At 47.5% G+C, this 8,665-nt stretch overlaps 1 long non-coding RNA gene across 1 annotated transcript; it reads right to left on the reverse strand.

Moving 5' to 3' along the window:
- Positions 1–2,366: 2,366 nt before the first annotated feature.
- On the reverse strand, positions 2,367–7,865 carry LOC134297491 (uncharacterized). The gene is made up of 2 exons (XR_010004251.1): positions 7,410–7,865; positions 2,367–6,498 (listed from the first exon to the last, which is right to left on the reverse strand). It is a non-coding gene; the product is annotated as an uncharacterized LOC134297491 (long non-coding RNA).
- Positions 7,866–8,665: the final 800 nt, after the last annotated feature.

Below are 8,665 nucleotides of genomic sequence, written 5' to 3' on the forward strand. Positions count from 1 at the left end.
TTCCAGAGAGTGGGATTAGCATGTCTTCCCATACAAGAGTCTGAAACGCTCGTGTTTTTGTCGGTTTGCATTAGGCAGAGAATAAAACATTCCGGACTGAAGAGAGCAGATGCCCTTGGAAACGCTGCGTTGTGTGTGGGGTTTGTGTGTGTTAAAAAACAGCAATCAACAACAACAAGAAGAAACCACTAACATCCCAAAATATTTATTTTATTCTCTCTGTGTATGTGCATGTCCTCTTTGGCTGGATCTAGACTGCCATAGTGACCCATGTGATGTAGTTTGAAAGGCATTGAACTGCATTATATGGCTCTACACCAGGCATGGGCCCTCCAGATGTTTTGAACTTCAGCTCCCACAGTTCCTCCTGAGAACTGTGGGAGTTGAAGTCCAAAAGACTTCACCCACATCTATGGCAGGCATCCTATGGCAGACCGAGGTTTGCCCATGCCTGGTCTACACTGACCATTTAATTCAGTTTTATGTGTTGTCGAAGGCTTTCAAGGCAGGAAATTTTGGGTAGCTGTGAGTTTTCCGGGCTGTATGGCCATGTTCCATAAGCATCCTCTCCTGAGGTTTCGCCCACATCTATGCCAGGTATCTCAGAGGTTGTGATGAAGGGTGCAAGTGCTTGCCCCTGCGGTGAGATCTGTTGGAAACTAGGCAAGTGGGGTTTATATGTCTGTGGAATGTCCAGGGTGGGAGAAAGAACTTTTTTCTGTTTGAGGCAAGTGTTAATGTTGCAATTGATTACCATTTAATGTCCTTGCAAACACCTTCCAATAAAGGATTCCCTCAAGCAGGAAGCAGCCGGGCCCTGAATCTGCAAGCCTATTCAATGCTAATCAAGGCGATCAATTGCAACATTCACATTTTAGACAAGAATTCGTTCTCCCAGCTTTCACGAATATATAGACCCCACGTGACTAGTTTCCAACAGACCTCATTACCTTTGAGGATGCCTGCCATAGATGTGGGTGAAACGTCAGGAGAGAATGCTTCTGGAACATGGCCATACAGCCCGGAAAGCTCACAGCAACGCAATGCAGTTTTAAATTGCATTGTGTAGTAGTGTAGCTGGGTCCTCTGACTGGATCTCCACTGCCATATATAATGCCGTTTGAAGGGCACTGAACTGCATTATATGGGCCCACACTGGCTATATACAATGCCGTTCAGACCGCATTATATGGCAGCGCAGAGACAGCTTTCCCCTGTGCCTCGTTCTCTATCTCATCCCGAACGATTTCCGAGTGGACTTGGGAGCTGTAAGGCATCGGAGTGGATGGCGGCGGGGGCGAGAGCAAGGGAAGAAGAGGCGGAGGCAGGAAATTGCTTTGGGCTGCTATCTCTGTGTCAGGTTTCAGCCCTCGCTGACATTTCTGGCTGCGAGCCCCAGCCTTGCAAATGGAAAACCAGGTGGCGCGGGAGGGAGAAGTGGAGCGCGTCCTCTCCCTGTGCGTGTGTGTGTCCGTCCGTCCGTGTGCGGGAGATGGGTAAATGGGGCACCACGCGGGCCCCTTCCGCCTTTCATCCCGGCGCTGGGCCGCGTGAAAGGCTGCTGATGGCTGCCATTGTTCCGCACGGCCGGCGGCGGGGGAACCGGAGCCGCGGCGTTGGCAGGAGATAAATCGCCTCTGACAGCGCCTCGTCGCCGGGGGATGGCCTCCAATTGCGCGCCGAGGACTCTCCCAGGTCGGCGGGCGGGCGGCGCCTTCCCTCTTCTTCGCCTTGGCCTGTCCCTCCCTCCCTGCTTCTTAGGCTGCCTTCCCTTCCTCTCCTCCCTCCTCCCTTCTCCTTCCTGCCTTCGTTTCCCAGCCACCACGATTCAGAGCTGCCTTTGCTCACGTCTGCTTTCGCCACCCGAAACTGGAGGCTTTAATTATTGGAAATAACTGCACCCAGTCTCTAGGCACATATCCCTTTGCAAATAACTAATAACCATAACCTTATTGAAAAGGTAAAAATGATCTCACACCCGTTTGGCAAATGTCAGTCACTATGAACATGTGGGGACCACCTTTTGAAAACCACTAGTCAAGAAAAGGCATGACCTTGTTAGAAGTCAGCCCTTTGAAGTGAGATTCATAAGCATCCATGTAATGGCACATAGGTAACTCAGCTGTTAAACCGAAGAACCATGTCTTTGAACGGCCAAGGACAAAGACATGACACTACAAAAATGTATTTGGCTAACAGAGGATGATTGTTTCTTTGCCGTTGCAGTTGTAATTGCCCAAAAGATATACACTTCCTTGATATTTCTTCGTTAAAATATGCACTCAGAGATTTTTAAAAGTATTCTTTGAAAAATAACATATCTTGTTTACTCATAAACATCTTGATTAATTCACCATACAGGTGAATTAAAGTTCAGTTATAGATAGGATGTAGTTTATTTATTTATATCCAATATTTCTATCCCGCCCTTCTCACCCGAAGGGACTCAGGGAACAATTTGATGCCGACACATCATTAAAAACAAACAGCATATAAAATCTATTACAAACAGTGAAATACAGTATAAAATATAAAACATATGCTTAAAATCCGTTCATCCAATATCCTCGTACTTTATCCATACATCAGTCTGGGTCGTCTTCTCTCTGTGTTGAGTACACAAGGTATATAGTCCATAGTCTTTAGGTATAATTGTATTCACTAAAAGTCCATAAGTCATTATTCTGTATGTCCAAACAGCAGCATGCACCACTGAGGTGTGATGCAGACACATCCACTTCCAATGAGGTGTAGAGCAGACTGAATGAAAAATGGAGTTCTGAGTCTCAACATGCTCTGTATAATCACATATCTATAACCCTTTCCACACCAAAGGGGTACAGTCAAACTGACAAATCAACATAGAATAGAGGCTAGCATATACACATTAACAAATTAATAGTGAAAGGCTTGGGAGGTTACTATTGACAACATTACAAATCCAGGACGGTTCCCATCCACAAACCCGATCTTTCCTACACATTGAAAGGAAAAAAAAAATACCAGACAAATGTCCCCCCTTCTCTCAAATCAGCCTTGATGCTGCCAATCTTCAGCCTTGAATTCAGCCAGTGTGGATCGAAACCGCTCAGATCCTCTCTCTCACTCACGACTGAGGGATTGAAAGAGGACCACAACCACACAAAACGGCCGAGGTGACAGTCAAGCCTCGTTGAAGCCAACGGGCTCAATGAGGAAAGTGTCACTAGGAGCCCCCGTAACCCTCCCCTGCTGGAATTAGCGTTGATGTCTATGGATTAGCAACGGAAATCGATTTGCAGCCTCGCGGTTCCGGCAGAGAGAGAAGAGGGAAGGACAGGGTCGAGTCGAATATGGCTGGGTTCAGTCGGAAGGCCTCCTGCAAACAGAGGGACTTCCTGTGTGGAGCAGCATTGCGCTTGGCCTCTCCAAAGAAGCCCAGTCTTCAAATAGCCCGTCACCACATGGATTTCAGGATTTTATTGGGCAAGAGATAGAGGTGATTTTTCCAGACTCTCCTCTGAAATATAACACAGCTCAACAACAACAAATATTACTGGTGTCTTGGTTTTTAGACCTGTTCCTGAGGTTATTTGGGACACTGATTCAGAACATTACAGTTTTCTGCTCACTTAACCAGGCTGACCCTGCTTAGCTTCCAAGATCAGAGGCACCTGGTATTTCTAGATATTCCCCTACCTTCCCCGTTTAAATTGGGAGGGATACCCAAGCAGAAGCCTCCAGGCAAGCTGGCCCAAAGTAAGTGTTAGGAGGTACTTCTGTGCCCCACTATTTACCAATAAACCTTATGGTGAAGTAGGCAGCAGTGAAGTGGCTGTGGAAAGGCCTGGACATTCTCCCCAGGGCCCTATCCAGGCCATTTCACTGGCTTTCTTCCAGAGCCAGGTCTAAGACTGTGAGGCCTCCCTATTATTTGGAACAATCATAAGCTTTTTGGAAAGGACGATCTTTCTGAGAAGAACTAAATACTCGTTTGAGTGAATCTTCTCCTTAGTTGTAAATATCCACTAGTATTCATGCAAGGCAAAGTAAGCTTCTCAGTTGTTAGACTGATATACCTGGTTATCTCTCTGAACAGTTAAGAACAAATATATGCCAATGCACAAAATAGATAGCAGATCTTCAGAAGTGTTATTTCAGTTGCCCAAAAAGATCTACTCTCCCCTACAATATATTGGTTTTTAAATCATGCTCTCAAGAGACTAAAAATAAACACTCTTTGTTAAAAGTAACATATTTGATTTACTTACAAACTTCATGTGTTCAGCATACAGGTAGATTTCTTATTGGTTGATAGTTTAAACAGTAAGGTCTCTAAAGCATTCTGTTTGTGTTTTCTTTGTTGCATATAGACTAACACTCTTCAGACTAATACATTACTGAACATTGACTCAATACAGTCTGACTATACACTGCAGCATACTGACACTGACTTTACACTAACACTGACAATTGCATACTGTACTGACTGACTTCTGAACTGTACTGCTTCTGATTTTATTTTTTCATGTCAGGAGCAACCAGAGTTGCTTCTGGAGTGAGAGAATTGGCCGTCTGCAAGGATATTGCCCAGGGGACGCCCGGATGTTTTGATGTTTTACCATCCTTGTGGGAGGCTTCTCTCATGTCCCCGCATGGAGCTGGCGCTGATAGAGGGAGCTCATCCACGCTCTCCCCCTGGGATTCGAACCTGGAAGCTTTCAGGTCAGCAACCCAACCTTCAAGTCACAGGCTTTTATCCCCTAGGCCTTCGGAGGCTCCACTGCTTCTGATGCAAACTGGCTTCTAAAATGGAGTCTTAATCTGAAAAGTCGCAGATCTGGTCACATGGTCTGCAATCCCTCCCACAACCTCAAACAACATAGAGTTAAGGGAAAACTGCATATCAATATATACATACAATATAGTAAGCAATTACAATTATATACAGTAGAGTCTCACTTATCCAACGTTCTGGATTATCCAACGCATTTTTGTAGTCAATGTTTTCAATACATTGTGATATTTTGGTGCTAAATTCGTAAATACAGTAATTACTACATAGCATTACTGTGTATTGAACTACTTTTTTTGTCAAATTTGTTATATAACATGATGTTTTGGTGCTTAATTTGTAAAATCATAACCTAATTTGATGTTTAATCGGCTTTTCCTGAATCCCTCCTTATTATCCAACATATTCACTTATCCAACGTTCTGCCGGCCTGTTTATGTTGGATAAGTGAGACTCTACTGTACATGACAAATAACTAGTATAGGAGGCTTGTAGAAAGTTGCTATTTCCAACAAAGTGACACAAAGTAGGCCACAATGACAAAATGCCTCTCTCTTACTCCTGGGTTCCAGAGAGAGTAGGCCAGTTGAATCCAGTATTGAAAGCTGAAGCACTGTGTAAGTAACTCCCATTGATTCAGGGAGTCTGCTCTGGTGGGGAGTGATAACATAACTCAGCCCTAAGGTTGCAATTCTAAACGTTGTTTACTTCGAAGAAAGCCCCATTGTTTATCCAGGGAGTTAATTCAAGTCAGAGAGAACTGCTGGACTCTGACCCCAGGAGCCAAGAGTTTAGATCCCTCCAAGTAACCTTAGGGCGAGGCACAATCACCTAGCTTTCCCAGAAGGCAATGGCAATCTCCTTCTGGATTAAAGACCCCAGAATAAGATACACATCACATCCACATACATTTGTGTAGCATGCAGTAGGATGCAATCCTAGGCGGCATCTACACTGTAGAATTAATGTGCTTGACCCCACCTGAACTGCCAAGGTTCAGTGCTATGGCATCATGGGAACTGTAAAGTTACAAGGTCATATGCCTTTTCCACCAAAGAATTCTGGTGCCCCAACAAACTGCAAACCCCAGGATCCCAAAACATTGAGCCAAGGCAGTTCAAGTGGGGTCGAACCTTAATCCCATAGTGCAGATGCACCCCTAGGCATGCTTACTCAAGGAAAAGTCCACCTTGTCTGGCTTCCAGGTTGATCTGCTTGGGTCTTCATGCATTTATTCCAGACCAACTTGCAAGCAAGCGTGTCTCAAAGGGGGAATGCCCCCCCCCCCCAAACGCTCGCACCACTGAACCCGCTAGAGCGGATTATTCAATCGACAGGCGAGGCCCCAGCGCTTGGGAAGAGGAATGCCAATGAGCTCGGGAAGTGCCAGATCCCACGCTAAGCCGGTGAGACGGGTGATCTCTCCGGCTGAACCGGTTTGAGGAGGGAGGGAAGGAAGAAGGGAGGGCAACAGCAGGAGTAGCAGCGTCCCTGGCCCGCCTCGGCCTCTTTTTTCTTCCTCTGGCATCGCTGGAGCCCGGCCACAAGCTCGCCAAGAGGAGACTCCCGGAGAAAATCCTCGCCTCAGGCTTTTCCTGGGGAGGAAACCTTTGGAGGAAGGAGGCGCAGCGAGAGGCGAGGCTTCAAGCAGAGGCTCCTCAGAAGAAGGCAAGGCGGTTTGATTTGTTGTCGAAGGCTTTCATAGCCAGCGACTCAAGTTGCTCCTGACACGAAAAAAAAAAAGCCAGAATCACTGGGTTGCTGTGAGTTTTCCGGACTGCATGGCCATTTTCCAGAAGCATTCTCTCCTGACGTTTCGGTCACATCTATGGCAGGCATCCTCAGAGGTTATGAGGTATATTGGAGACTAGGCAAGGGAGGTTTATATAACTGTGGAAGGTCCAGGGTGGGAGAAAGAACTCTTTGTCTGTTAGAGGCGAGTGTAAATTGTCTACACTACACCATGCAGCTGTGGACAAGTCTACATAGGGACCACCAAACGCAGCTCCCAAACACGTATCAAACACGCATCAACCAACTTGGAGGCAGCATATTATTTGTGTAGACAGAAATGCTGGACCATTCTAACAACCACCATGTCAGACTATACAGAAAAGTAATTGAAATCCACAAGCGTGTGGATAATTTCAACAGAAAGGAGGAAACCACGAAAATGAACAAAATCTGCCTACCGGTATTAAAAACCTCTAAAATCAGGACAGTAAATAAAGAACAACACTCTGAAAACAGGGGACTTCCAGACACGAAACAATCAGGACCAGCTAACACCTCCCAACAAAGGATTCCCTCAGGCAGGAATCAGCCAGGCTTTGAAGCTGTAAGACTTTTCAGTGCTAATCAAGGTGATTAATTGAACATTCACGATGGCCTTCAACAGACAAGAGTTCTTTTTACCATCCTGTGGGGGCTTCTCTCATGTCCCCGCATGGGGAGCTAGAGCTGACAAACGGGAGCTCACCCCGCTCCTCGGATTCCAACCGCCGACCTTTTGGTCAGCAATCCTGTCCGGACAAGGGTTTAACCCATTGCGCCACGGGGGCTCAATATATATGTGTGTGTATATGTATGCATCTGTTCTGTCTCTGTATCTCTACCCAGACACACACATACTCACACACATGTGTGGGGCCTTTGGTCTCAGGAAGGGTCAAGCTGCCGCTGCGAAAGAGAAGGGCACGCAGACCTTCGGGGAAGAGAGAGGGAGGGAAGGAGGAAGGAGAGGCCCCGCTTCAGCTTCGCTTCAGCTTCGCTTCCCTGCCACTCTCCAGTCCTTCGTAGCGGAGCGCTTTTGTTCTGGCTGTTTTGTTTTGTTTTGTTTTGCAGGTGCAGTCAAGCTGGGCGCTCCCTGCTCCGGGCAACCCGGGGGCGTTTTGCAAGAGAAGGAGGAGGAGGAGGGAAGGCGCTTGCATTCCGGCCCAGGCGGGTGAGGCCGAAGCCTCGCAAGAAGCCCAAGTGTTTGTGTGTTTGCTTGCTTGCTTGCCATGGCATCCAGGCCGGGCCCGCCTGGCAACGGGCTCCAGCGGCAGCGCGGCCTGCTCGCCCTCTCTCTCCCCCGCCTTGGCTGGCCTGCTGCGAGGGGATCGCCCTCCCTTCCCCCATCGCCATGCCCTCCCCCTCCCTCCTCCGCCGCTGTGTCTCTCTCTGGCAGAGTCTCGTAAACTGCTAATGATTTATTACCTAGGCTAAGTGCTTAATTTGTGAATATGAAACAGATTAAAAGGAGATCGGCATATTTTAGCAGGCAGACCACGGCAAGGCCAGCAGCTGTTTCGAATTTGGAGCCTCCTGGAGAAGGCGAGCCAAAGCCGACAGGGATATATATTTGGGGGGTGGGGAAGGGTCGCGCCTTCCTCGGACGCGGTGCTATGGATGCCCCCTCTCCCTTTCCTTGAGCCCCCCAGAACGTCCTTCCCTTCCAGACACTCAGAAGAAGAAGGATGGCCTTGTGTCCCCTAGAAGTCAGTCTCGCTGCATTCAGTGACTGTCATTCCATAAAAAGGGCGTGAAAAATGGGCGCCGACTGCCTGGGAGACAACCCCCTCCTAACAGGCCCCGCAGGATCGCATCCGCTTTAGAGATTTAGGAAAGATGCCATGAGAAGATTCTTGCAGGATTAGGCCAGCTTTCGGTCCCCAGTTGCCATGGCCAATCGGGGATTTGAATCCGGGTCTCTAGAATTGCAGTCCGACCCTCAAAGCACTGCGGCCCCCGCTGGAGAAGGCTCCTGGAAGCAATGCGTATCTGTCCTGAGCAATAAACACTGATCCTCCATAAATTATATTTTTACATCAGGGGATCACATCAAGTCTGCTCCGACGAACCAGGAAAGTGCTTTAAGATTGCAAAACATTCTTTCTCCCAGTCTTTCAG

This window comes from Anolis carolinensis, chromosome 3 (genome assembly GCF_035594765.1).
Source record: "Anolis carolinensis isolate JA03-04 chromosome 3, rAnoCar3.1.pri, whole genome shotgun sequence".
Classification (NCBI taxonomy): Eukaryota; Metazoa; Chordata; class Lepidosauria; order Squamata; family Dactyloidae; genus Anolis; species Anolis carolinensis.